The 12638-nt window shown below is 39.8% G+C and overlaps 1 protein-coding gene across 11 annotated transcripts in view; it reads right to left on the bottom strand.

The window, feature by feature from the left end:
• Positions 1–12638, bottom strand: part of LOC124956326 (transcription factor Sox-2-like) — a 325693-nt gene that overhangs the window by 225730 nt on the left and 87325 nt on the right. The window contains exon 5 of one of the 11 annotated variants that reach the window (XR_007103222.1): positions 7599–7643. The exons of the other annotated variants lie outside the window; for them this stretch is intronic. The gene's annotated coding sequence lies outside the window, so the exon portion shown is untranslated. The remainder of the gene's footprint in view (positions 1–7598; positions 7644–12638) is intronic. 11 annotated transcript variants of the gene reach the window in all.

Raw genomic sequence — 12638 nt, 5'->3', positions numbered from 1 at the left:
TTGTTTGTTTTATTAAAAGAAAGAAGAAGAAGACGAAGAAAAGGAAAAAAAAAAAAAAAAAGAAAAAAAAGAAAAAAGAGAAAAACACAAAGAAGGAACACATGCGGCGTTATAGTATCCACAGAGTCGTGGCAGTAAGCCAAATTAACGCGAAGCTAACACAGAAGTTTAATCGCGTCGCGAATCTTACAGAGTCGACTCCCGAAAACTAAGTTTCTCGACAATGCCGACCTATATAGCTTCATTAAACTCGCGGGCATTCGTCAAGTCGAATAGCATTCGTGACGCCTCCGGACTTTCAACGAGCGAATTAGGGAGATTTACAGCCATGGAACGTGACCGTGGCGCGTCTGGCTCGGAATGGATCGTATCCACTTTTCGGCTTGACCCTACAGGCCGCTTGCTTATGTCCCTGCTACTGACTGTTGACCCTACGACCTGGCCGCGAGGCAAGAGACGTAGAGAAATCGCCGGATGTGGGAAAACTTTATGGAATATCAATGGTAATCCTCTAACAACTATTCGTTTCAAGATGGTCGATTTTTTTTTTTATTACTTTCGCTTTGAACAAACTTTTAATAATATCGATCGAAAAAGGTCAAATAGTTAGATTTTTAATAGAAAAATATTGATTATTCGATTGAACGTTGATTACGCGAATTATTTAACAAAGAAATTAATATGGCACATGTCAACGTGTGTTGGCTCTAGCACGAAAAACGGCACAAGCCAAGAGACGAAGAGAAAGAGAGAAAGAGAGAGAGAGAGAGAGAGAGAGAGAGAGAGAAAGAGCGAGAGAGGAAGACAAACCCCTTTTGTCTTTGAGCTGTCGTAGGGGCTCGGAGGGTTCTCACAAAAAGTCTCGTGGTACCCAGCCGGAAGCTGGTGTCGTTGCACGAGTCCAGGGGTACTCGAGAACTCGGAGTGCGGCACTCGTAGCCGTACGAAATCCTGTCCCAATCCCACGGTGTAAACGCCATGGGGGTCCGCAACAGGATCCTCCGGTTGACGAGCGCGCGCGCGCACACGCATACTTACATATTTACACGTTCATACGTATCGAAAAACGAGTAGGTTTACTATCGTATACGTGAACGATCGTCGGTTATAAATCATTAGAGAGACCGAACGATTAGTCCCTTTGCGGAGGGGGTGGAAATGATGGCGAGTAGTTGTAGACAGTGGTGGTGATTCGAGTTCGTAGAAAAGGGAAAAGGGGGGTCAGGAATGATTATTGCCATGGCAGGAGGTTGCTCTTAGGGAGAGAAATTATTAGTAGTCTCTGATTGGAGCTACTTCCCTTTCGAAGAGGGTTCTGATGTACTAACGAGTGCCTTCATATCTACTGGACCTTTCTCCAAGGTTTACTATCATTTCGAACAAATCCATAATATTTACGTAACGAGAAAATCCGAACGATTCGATAATCGATCGATATATAAACCTTCCTTGATAAATCGATATACTATATATTCCTTCACGTATCCATTTATGACGTATCATTTACCGATCTCTCGAAATATCTCATTGGATCGTTTCAAATCCAATTCTTTCGAGTAGAGATTATGAATTTAATTTTAAATAATATATATATATATATATACACACTTAAATATAAATATAAATGAACTCTCGAAAGAGACAGGCAATGGCATGTATTTTATGAATCTATATATAATAAGACATCGAGGCAAATCGTAGAGATCGTTTCGACGTGGAGCTTACGTTCGTTACGCTCGGAAACGAGGGAGGCTGCCCTCAAATCAACCCCCCCTCCCTCAGAAATTGTGCGCTCTTGCAGACACAGATGATAGTCTAACTATCCCACAGTGGCGAGGCATTAGGGCACCGTAACGCGCGATCGCTCTACCCCCGTGCTTACGAAGGGTGACCGTCCTCGTTCTTCCCTACCCCCTTACCCCACCCCATCACCCCACCCTTCTTCTTTTCTCCGCTGTCGTCTCTTCGTTCCGACAATATGCTCGATCGTCTGCACCCTTCCTCTACCGCGCACCTCTAACCCTCTTCTCCTCCCTCTCTCTTCGTCCAAGCATATGGCTAGCCAGCATATCGAATAATCCGATTTATTATACGCACATTGGCATACTACCTCCTATATACGTATCTATAGTTATCCTGATTTTATCGTGACATCGATATCGACTCCCATCATCATCCCGTTATATTATTAAATCTGAACATGACGAATTAATGATTTTGTCTCATGCGATTTCTATATATCTCAATTTCGTACTTTTATCGATTATGTAATTTCTAAAATGATTTCTAAAAAGATTTCTAAAAATATTTTTGCTAGGGGGAAAAAAAAAAACGGAACAAAAGAGGTCTACCTCGTCTCGTTTTTCTTCTTTTCAATTTTTGGGTTTTTTTTCTTTTTTTTTTACTTTTTTTTTCTTTTTTTTTGTTCTTTTTTTTTTTTTTTTTTTGTTACTTTGGAAACTTACTTTCCCAAATGAATTAACACGCAGTTTGTAATGCGTTAATTAAATTAAGACGACGAGCGTGCGAAAAATAATTAAGACCGCGCCGTGGACGGCCACAAAGAGAATCGTGTACCTACGATTCTCTTTGTCAAAAGAAACAACAAGGTTGTCGGAGAGCGGAAACAAAAAAAAAAAAAAAAAAAAAAAAAAGAAAGAAGGAAGGAAGGATGGAGAACACAGACGTTTCTTTTTTCTTCCATTCAGTTCGTTATTGTCCAAACATCTCGCGCATATGATTTTCTCGTAATCAAACGAAACGTTTTTTCCTTTACTGGTGAAACAAGAAAAAAAAAAAAGAAGAAAAAAAAAAAAAAAGAAAAAAGAAAAGAAGGAAAACTTTATTGCACGCAAAGAATTTTCTTGTTTAAATGATTCTGGTAAAATCAAAGTAACAACGATTATAAGACAGGGAGGGGATAGGGTCGGAGTGAGGAAAGAAAAAAACATTCGTTCGGAAAAAAAAAATGAAAAAAAAGAAAGAAAGTTAACAAAAAAAAAAAAAAAAAAAAAAAACAATGAAATCATAGACACTTTTAATATTTACATAATCAAACGGAATCAGTGTGTAAGTTTCTGACACTTCAACTAAAGAAATGAAGTTAGGGGATGTCCCTCATGTAAACGGTACGTCAAATAGAATTGGTCCTATAGGAAATTCAATGATGTTCGTATGGTGTTTTTAACCCTCCGAGAAAATGCGTTCCCAAAGCATAGCCACAGATTCACTTAGCACCAGTTAACACGAGCCGAATACTCTCCAAGCTCCTCCTTTGCGCAACAACTATTTACCCCCCACTTCTCTTTCTCTCCTTTTCTTTCCCACTTTTGCACGTACCCTATATATCACCACGTTACTCGGCCGACCCTAACATAGCAAAAAGGGGGACACACCCCTTCGCCACAATTCACGCCCTACCGTGCGCTCTAACAATGCTATATACAGACTTTTTAATATCAAAGTACCTACCAATTTCCACGGCCGACCTTTGCTAAATTTTCAAAAAAAAAAAAAAAAAAAAAACTATAATAATCTTAATCCCTGACAACTTACGAATCATTTTCATCACAAATCAATGATAAATTTTTATTTTAACGATACTCGTTATATTATTAAAATTCATTTTCATAATTTTTCATTATCAGACCTAACGAAAAGAAAAAGAAAAAGAAAAAGAAAAGAAAAATGGATGAATTTTAAATGAATGAATTTATTCAATTTTCGTAATGATTCGAACTATATCGATCGATCTTTAAAATTTCTAGACGCGTTCTTAGGCAAAACCAATGAGATTCGATCCATTATGAGAAATGAGTCTATCGGGACCCTAGCTGAGTTCTGTGTTTAGAAGCACAAGGGGTCGAGGAGGTTGTGTCGTTCCGTGTAGGCGTCAATCACACACCACGCATATATTTTCCTGAATCGGAGTTGGACCTCTAACCTACCCTTCTTCCCATCCTCCCAGTGTGGCGTCTATGGCAGTGCCTGAAACACACCCCCAAGAAGAGAGAGAGAGAGAGAGAGAGAGAGGACCCCCCTCACGCGTACTCCGATGTTGGCTAAATAATGGGACCAAAAGGGGGGAAGTAGGAGGGTAGAAAGAGAGAGAGAGAGAAGGGGTACTACACGACGTGTCAACTGCTTTGACATCGCACGACATTTCCTAGCTACTCGTATGAGTGTCCGTGTGGAGCCTTAACTCAGCCTGGAGAATTTGATTCCAGCTAGTATAAAGGGTCTCGTGTCTCGGCCCTCTTGTTCTCTGCTTGGACCACACCGAGCTCACGCAGAGAACGATTCGAGTTTCCTAGCAGATGGAAGTAAAACGTTATAAAACAAACTTTCGTCATCGTCATTGTCATTTTCTTTCTGAGACAAACGAATTATTTAATGATATCATAGAGATACGAAAAAAAATTCACTTTATTCCTATATCCGTATCCGTTTGAAAGTTCGAATTGAAAGCCAGCTAGAGATGAGAGTAGAAAGAGATTTTGTAAGACCCTATCGAAGGGTAGAAGGGTATAAAGGGATGTTCATCTGGTCGTAAAGTACGAAGGAATGAGCGGACGGATTTTATCGCGGCTGTTTTAGAACTTTCATCGGAGTGAACCTTACTCCCCCGAGGGACGATGTATCAGGCTCGGTTTAAAGTATTTCGCCTCGTTATCGATAGGCCTTACGGCACTCTATCTCGAGAATCGATCCACCTGATAATGGCTTCCGAGGGACGAAATCCGATCGACCTGATCTCGTGCTCGTGGCCCGTGCGTTTCAAAACACTCGAGGAGGCAAAAGGTCGTTGCGTATTGTTGGCTTCTGAACAAGAAGAAAGAGAAAAAAAAGAAAAGAAAAAAAAAAGAAAAAAAAAGAGAAAGAAAAATATCTGCCTTTAAAATGAGCATGACGAAGTTTGACCAAACGGTAAAGAAAAGGGAGAATAGAGAAAAGGATATAAAAAAAAAAAAAAAAAAAAAAAAACAAAAAAAAAACAAAATAAAAGGAAGAAGAAGAAGAAGAAAATAAAAAAGAAGTACAATTTATTACGTATTCTAAACGCGGAAAATGGTTGAAACGCTGGTTATCGATGTCCACGAGATGAACGATTGTAATCGAGTGTAAAAGGTTGTTGTGTATCGGGAGTATTCTAAAATAATAATCAGTTCATTCTGCGCCCACGCGGATTGACGAATTTCTCGGTGGTCATCAGAGATTCCATGCGCGTTCGCACGGTCGTATATGGGAGGCTTCAATCATGCCAACATTCAGTCCTACGACGAAAGCGACGTGCCGCGAACGAGATAGACGAATTGCGAGTACTTTGAAAGAGAAAGAGTCCTAGCGGAGGAGAACGAGAGATCGAGAATGTAGAGTATACGATAGAGATAGAGACAGAGAGAGGGAGAGAGAGAGAGAGAGAGAGAGAGAGAGAGAGAGAGAGAGCTTCCGTGCGCACAAATCAACCAACCAACCAACCAACCAACCAACCAACCAACCAACAACCAACTCGATTCGCGAAACTCACCAATTATTTGCCCATTCGTTGGCAACGTGCACCAAATCTACAAGTGTTTACCCTCTGCTCCACCTTCGAACCGACTCTAACGTGAGGGTAGCTTCGATTCGGATCTCATTGAATGGGAGAATGAAAGTGAAAGAGGAAGAGAGAAGGGAGAGAAAGAAAATGAGAGAAAAAGAGATAGAGAGAGTGAAAGAGAGAGAGAGAGAGAGAGAGAGAGAGAGAGAGAGAGGAAGAGGGTGAGAGAAAAGGATAAAAACGGAAGACAAAAAATAATGGAAAGACCATAGGGTGGATAGAAAGGTGGAAAATCGCTGATTTCTCGTAAAAATCGACCGTCCACCTCGACTCCTTTTTTTTTCTTTCTCTCTCTCTCTCTCTCTCTCTCTCTCTCTTTTTCCTTTCTTCTTCTTCTCGTTTTATCGGGTTCTCCCTCCTCTCGCGGTGCCATCGAAATGGTCCTAATTGGTCGACAATAATTATCACCGCCGACGTTCCAAGCCGTACCACTGGCTTTTCCTTCGGCGGCGAAATTTTATTTCAGCCGAGCCGGAAATTGCCGATTCGACGATGCGGGTCAAGCTGAGCCAGCTTTCGGTGGAAAAGAGAGACAAGAGATCGACGCTAGCAATGCTTGGAGAAGCAGGAGGTCGTGATAGAAGAGGAAGAGGAGGAAGAGGAGGAGGAGGAGATGGAGTGAGAGGTATGACTGTAGGAGACGAGAGGTTGCAAAGGTGTCGAGAGTGTTACGCCCAGCTTCCCGTTCTCCTACAAACGTATTCTTTCATCTACACGTACGTGTGCCCGTTTATGTGTGCATGTTGGTACATATATTCACACATATACACAAGCACACGCATGTGCGATCAACCACGCACACAGGTATTAGTACACCAACAAATGGCCGACATATTTTATAATTGATTCCATCGAATTCGATCGCCGATAATGACGTGTAAACACTAATTACCGCGTGCGCTGCTACTAATTAGAGGTTGTTATAGCCAACGAAACACACCCAGTGGTGCCTAGTTTTCCCTGGCCAGGTGTTAATTAATTAGAACCACTCCGACATTCTGTAGGTAGGCTTCGTTGTATCGACGATATCCGTCTCTCATTTCGAAATACATCGAAAGTGTTCGATCGGGTGCCTTTAATTACCGACAGGCAAATTATAAGTGGCCAGGATGGGGAGGAACAGGCTCGTTTCATTTCAATATGATATAACGAAAATTAAGAAGAATCTTAGTTGATAAAACAAACGAGAAAATACGAGGATGACAAATAAGAAATTATAATATACCTAATTAAAACAATTACAGGATTATTTTCTTTCGCACTTGTGAAATAGAGATTTTTCATTTGTATGATATATTACGAATAGAAGAGAATAATGGTTCGATAAAAAAAAGAAAAAAAAGAAAAAAAAGAAATAAAAAGAAGAAGAGGAGGAGGAGGAGGAGGAGGAGGAGGAAGATGAGAAAGAAGAGAAAGAAGAAATAAGAAAAAGAATGGTAAAGGAGAGGAAATGCGAAGCGGGTCTAAGAAAAGCTCGTCCTGCTTCCTTGTCCTTGTCGGCTCTTTGACCGATGATTGGCAATCCGTAAGCCGATTATCAGGACGAGTGAATGTGCTCGCCGGTCCGCGTCTGCCCTCTCGGTCGACCCACCACCGTCACCATTGCTATCGAACAACCCCCGTACGTCTCCCTCACCAATCTCCCTTTCTCTCTCTCTCTCTCTCTCTCTCCGTTAGCTGTCGATAGCGCGCATATAACTCAAAGCCCATCCACCGTAGCACCCGGGTTCGCCATTGCTCTCAGCCACCAAGTTCTCTATCCCTCTACTACTAGGTACGTGTGCACCTCCGTCCCAGGAAATCACCCCTCGGTGATCTCCTTATTAACCACAGCCCGGTAATTGCGATCGACGAGCGAGTATGCCGCGCTTCGCTGGCTGCCCTCTGCGTTTGGGATTAGACAGATTAGTCGGCGGTTATACTGCCAGATAATTGATTGCACCCTTGGACGATCGACTGCAATTGCGGTTCACGATTAAAGAACCCCTTTTATACCTACCTTACGTCGTACCGGTAACACGCACACCCTCTACCCTACATCTACCTGAAAAAAAAAAAATAAATAAAAAAAGAAAAAAAGAACTTACTTTCACTTTTGATTGAACTTTGAAAAGTTGTCGTTGAAAAAAAAAAAAAAAAAAAAAAAAAACAAGAAAACAAAAAAAAAGAAATGAAAAGAAAGGAGAATAGTCGTTCCTTCGGGATAAATTTGTTTTCCTCTTAAATCCAGACGCGCGTCCTCGAAATGTTTTTTTTTCTTTTTTTTGTTTGTTTGTTTGTTTTAACGTCGTACGGAAATGGAAACGGAAACGGGCAAATCGGGATAAATATATATATTATTAGCGAGGATATCGTAATTTAGAGGAGAGATTGAATGAGGCCGAGACGAAGAGAAAGAGAGAAAGAGACTGGATACGACGAGAGCTGTTTGAGTTATCGGACATTGTCAGCGTTCTTGGCTTCTGCTGCCAAAAACACGTGCTTCGATTTCGCGGTAAATCGTCCTTTCGATGACCATGCGTTGCCCTCCTCCGTTTTCATATTGCGATCGGCGCCAATTCTTTATCCTACTATATCTGCCGAAGAGGATGAGAAAGAGGGGTCTGAGGTGTAAAAGTGTGAAAGAGAGGAGAAGAGCAAACAAACGAAATAAATAAACGCCGACGGAATCTCAGTAAAAATAATGGCTATTGTCAAGGGGTGAGAAAAAAGCAATAGAAAAAGAAAAGAGAGAGAGAGAGAGAGAGAACTTGGAGAATAACTACTGGATGTTCTTCGCTCGAAAGAACGAATTTCAAGTCTATAAATAAATCGAGAAAATCAGGAAACAATTTCTGCATTTAACCATCGTATTCGTTATAATTTTATCTCATTACGTAAGCAATATGGATATCCATATTGGTCGTTTTTCAAATGTCGTCGAGAAAAAAGAGAAAAAAAAATAGAAAAAAAAAATAAACGAAAGATAAATCCGATTGTTTCCAATTTATCAGGAATTCGAATAACGCGTTTTAGATACCAATTGAATGTTTTCGTTGCATTCTATTATCATACCATATCGAAAAGTACTTCGAAAAGAATAAAACATAGAAAGAGATCAGTCGAAATGTTAATACGAAAATAAGAAAATAATTTGAAAGTGCGTTTGATTTCGCTTGCCCTTTAAAAAAAAAAATATATATATATATATTGATATCGTACTTCGAACTTATTTAATCCATTATAAGGATGGAAAATAATGGATGCTTTACGTCAATAAAGTATGTTTGTACTAAAAACAATAATATGTACTCGAGCCCGCATACCAAGGCATTCGTATTGGACTAAGTAACTCGAAACACGCACTGTTTGGCCTGCTAAAAGTTTCGAATCGTCTTGCGTATCGTATCGAGAACGGTACTTTTAAAGCGCGTTGACACGTGCTGCGATTCTAAAAAGGGTGTGCTAGCCCAGCCCGTGTGTACCGAATCAAAGGGCGAACAACGAATTTAAACGCCGCGTGTTCGTTTTCACACGGTTTTCAGTTCGTTAAATCAACCGCGATTTATAATCTTGAGTAAGTGTTCCGTACCTCCTCTTTTTCTTTCCTTTTCTGTCTCACTCCCTCTCTCTCTCTGTCTCTCTCTCTGTCTCTCTCTCTCTGTCTCTCTCTCTCTTTCTCTCTATCTCTCTTTTAAATTTACTTTCTCACATCGAAGAAAAGAAACGAACGATTTTTCATGAAATCGAAATCTCTTACGTATTTTATTATCGACATCATTGAGAAATAAGCAAAGAAAAAAGAAAGGACAAAAAAATATCAAAAAAAAAAAAAAAAAGAAAAAAAAAAGAAAAAAAAAAGAATAAATAAAAGAAGAAATAAGAAGAAAAGAATCGAAAGGATAGAAACGAAAAAGAAGAAAGAACATTAAGATAAAAATAGGTAAAGATTCGGATCGTGACTATAAACGACGTCAAAGTCTTTTTCTAAAAAGTCATGTTCGCCCCATAGAAGAACCCTTCTTGTCTATTCACTCGAGTCGCCCTCCGCCAGCTTTATCGATTTCTTTTCATAGCGATACGAAAATAGTTTGGAGTGGTCCGCCGGAACTCGAGGACTTCTTAAGGCCGACGAAAGGGTGTACTTCTCGATGACAGAGAACCCAAAATGGCGTTCCGATAGGAGAACACAGGCGGAATGGTCGTACACGGGAATCGCATTAAATTCGAGTGCTTGTTTCTAATGCCTTAAGAAAAACATTGCTGAAAAATTGCTAGTGGACATTTTCGAACGTTGAACAAACGAAAGGAATCGCTTAACTTTTTAGTAACTTTAACGAGAAATTTTCTTTTTCTAATTTTTTTCTTTCTTCTTTTTTTAGAAATTGAATCGATTAAATAATATGTACAATATTATATTACGATTAATATTATATTACGATTAATATTATATTACGATTAAATAATATGTACAATATATATTATATATATATATATATATATATATATATATATATATAGATAAAGATACAACAGGAAAGAACGGAGAAGACCAGTGTTAATAAATGAATGAAAGAATACAAGAAAGCAATATACGAGAGACGACGGAGAACGTACACGGGAGTAGCAGAGAATAAGGATATATAAAAGGGAGAAAAAGGTAGAAGGGTTAAAGCATAGGCATAGAGGCAAGCTTGCGTACCGTGCATATTGTATCAATGAACTTTTGTAAAAGGAAAAGAGAAAGAGGAGAGTGGGTGGTTTGTGTAGATGAGGGCTGTATAAAAAAGAAGGAGGGAAAGAGGAAAGGTTGCTGGCGACGAGGTCGAAGCGAGAGGATGTTTTAATTGGACCGAATAACAAACTGCGATTGTTAGCGAGCGGTGGCGACAATCAAGCCGGTCGCACGTCGGGCTCGCCAGAATCGCGTTGTACCCCGTTCACCATTTTCGCATTTCTCTCTTACACCTTTTACTCTCTCTCTCTCTCTCTCTCTCTCTCTCTCTTTCGAAACGTAACAACAATCCCCGTTTTCCTTCCCTTTTATTGGACGCACGAAGCGCACCTGCGCTTTAGCGAACATTTTCGAGCTGGTCTCTTTTCCTCTCTCTCTCTCTCTCTCTCTCTCTCTCTCTCTCTCTCTCTCTCTTCCTCTCCTCGAGTCCACGTTACGAATTAGAATTGTCGGAATGTACTCGAGCGCAAAAAACGCGGAAGAATGTAGCTACTCTCTCTCTCTCTCTCTCTCTCTCTCTCTCTCTGTCCCTTCCACCCTCACTCGCTTCGCGATTACGTGGGGTACTTTGACGCGCCAACGGCATTGCGACCACAATACGAATTATGCCAGCAACCACTTCTCTAGCCCTCGAGCGACCTTTCGCACCGCCCTTCTCCTGTGGCCGTTGTCAACCCCTTAACCCTACAGTAATTGTAACTTCGAACCTTCTATCGTCATAATGCTTTAACGTTCTTTATCTTATACTCTTGTCTCGATATTAGATAGAAAACGTTTATCGTATGTTAACGTACGTTCGACTAAAAATGTATAAGAAGAAAAAGAAAAAGAAAAAAATAAACAAAAAGAAAATCGTCGGAGAAACAATATCAATTTATTATAAAAATTTTAATCGGATTATATTTATCAAAGTGTAAAAATGTGGATAATTCCAGGTCGAAAGATTCAAATTGAAGACGAGTCACCCTGTATATCATGTACGATAAGCGAAATGTAAAATTTCTTAAGCAGGGGTAAGGGCGTTGGTGCATCGCGCGAATCCACTTTTAAGGAACGCTCAAGGGACGAGAAAAAACGAGAAGAAGAAAGTACCAACGTGTAAAGTTTGCGCGGTTGACGCACGTAAAAAGAGAAGAAGAGTAAACGTGTGTCTGCTTCTTTTTCTTCGGTTATGAATACGGGGAATGACAAACTTCTCCTCGACTCAACCATTAAATTCCTTTGAGAGAAGCTCGTGGAAGATTTGCACGTTGCGAAGAAATGTTCACTCGGAAAGACCGAGCACACATTCCTTCTCGTTCTTTGTACCGTGAACTACGAACGTCCCTGTCTTTTCTTTTAATAGCAAACTCGTAGCCTTCTGGAGTTTACAATCATTAACCCTTTGAGCGCTATGACTTTTCCTAACGTTAGCTGTCCACTACTTGCTTATATTGAGCTATTTTTCTTTTTCATTTTTTCTTAATTAAAATAAAAAAAAAAAAAAAAAAAAAGAAAAAAAAAGAAGCAAAAAAAAAATCCTTTTTCTTTTTCTTTCTTAAATTTTTATTCTGGCAAGTTAATCATTAACGTAATAATCAAATATTCTTAAAAATTTTTTTAACGCGAACGACTACAAGAATCAACTTATTCAAGTTTTTGTTCCTTTCGCAAGATATTTCAAATAAATCATATTACATATAGAAATTCATTTGTCAAGATTCATTCGACGAAAAAGAGAAGAAAACGAAAATAATCTTTTCTTCATCTTCATCTTCATCTTCATCTTCATTTTCTTCTTCTTTGTATCAATTTTTTTTTTCTTTCTTTCTTTCTTTCCCTCGATGAAACCCGTCCAACTCGATCGCATTTGTTCGATCGCATGAATTTTCGCGAAAGACACCAGGTACGTAGAATCGGCTACAACGACATAGCGTAGATCGGGAAGGACTTTAATCCGAAGAAAGCTGCGAGGTAGGCAAGCCTCATAAATACAGTTTATCCGGTGGCACGCCCAACCACGCTCATTATTCCGAAATATCTCATTCCACTGCGACCGTGGCCATAGTCGTCGTTCGTAACCATGATGCGAGATTAAAAAAAAGGAGAAAAGAAAAAGAAAGAGAGAGAGAGAGAGAGAGAGAAAGAAAGAGGAAAAGAAAGAGAAAGACAGAGAGTGAGTGAATGAGTGAAGAAAAGGAAAAGAAAGAGAGACAGAGAGACAGAGACAGAGAAAGAGAGAGAGGGAGAGAGAGAGAAAAGAAAAATGAGAGGGGAAGAGAGTTCTTATCGCAGTAAAAAAAAAGGAGAAGAAAAAGATAAAAGAGAGAAGAAGAAGAAGAAGAT

The sequence above is a fragment of the Vespa velutina genome, chromosome 1, assembly GCF_912470025.1.
Source record: "Vespa velutina chromosome 1, iVesVel2.1, whole genome shotgun sequence".
Taxonomy (NCBI): Eukaryota; Metazoa; Arthropoda; class Insecta; order Hymenoptera; family Vespidae; genus Vespa; species Vespa velutina.
This window is presented reverse-complemented; position numbering and strand designations above follow the sequence as displayed.